We start from the raw sequence: 1,082 nt of genomic DNA, 5'->3' as shown, positions 1-1,082 counted from the left end.
AAGCGCGGGAAATCAAATGAGCCAATGGGAACTGCACTTGGCCGCGAAGTGGCAATAGACACTAGCGACCAGTCTATTAGGGCCAATAAGATTTGTAAGAGATAATCACGTGACAATAGAAGCTGGACCCGAGGGAAGTCAGGTGAAATTCAAATCAGTTACGCCATGACTAGGCTGTGAATTAGGTGTTTCGCCTTTAACGCGCAAAATATCATGTCATTAGCGAAATAATCCGGCGGATAGTGGTCGCAGGATTTTGACGACTCGCAGGCTGGTCATTGCAGATTTATTGGCCGAGCTAAGAAATTATCGGTGAAAAATCCAGATATTTGCCCGGACTCTTTCCTGCCAGAACACACGAGGTAAAGATTTTGCAGACTAGGCGGAGGAAGGAAGGACTTCATAATAACTAATTTACCGAAAGTTGTACTTCGATAATTCGTTTTTACCGTGCAGTCTCCCAGATACTGTTCATGCCCTCCCCCCAAAATTTTGGCCGATATCGTAGCTGTACTTCGTTTGCGAAAGAAACAAGTGCTAGATTCGTGCGAGAGCTTTCAGAAAAAAATAATTTTCACCCGGAAATTGGTGTTAGACGTCATTTCCAAATTTTCAATTTTTTGTTTGAAGAGTCGTTTCTCGAGGAATTTTCTTCTGGACGTTCAGTGCGTCTGTAGGTTATACCCAGCGCAAATTATGTTTAAACAGTGTTACGGAAGGTTTGATTATTCGTGATACATCAGGGACGGCTGCCGTGCCGTGAAAATATGTGCACATTTGCTGCATTGCCGATGCACCAGGAAGAACTATATATCCTCCAAGAATATATGTAGATGTTTATCAGCTATAAGCGAGTGGCAACTGTCATTAATGTGGACATCAATTAGGTGAGTATACTGTAAATAAATTACATATTTTGAGTAATTGACAAGCAGAAATGAATCCCGTGTTATATTATTTTTGACCGCGGCCCACCAAAATATCCCTCGTTCCCACGGTTCCCCAAGTCCTTTAGGAAGGGGAGCGTAGAGAAATATCTGAAAAGCAACATGTAATATTTATTTACTGGAATAGTACACCTA

The sequence above is a fragment of the Penaeus monodon genome, chromosome 17 (genome assembly GCF_015228065.2).
Source record: "Penaeus monodon isolate SGIC_2016 chromosome 17, NSTDA_Pmon_1, whole genome shotgun sequence".
Taxonomy (NCBI): Eukaryota; Metazoa; Arthropoda; class Malacostraca; order Decapoda; family Penaeidae; genus Penaeus; species Penaeus monodon.
The sequence above is the reverse complement of the archived record's forward strand: the minus strand, read 5'-3'. Positions refer to the sequence as shown.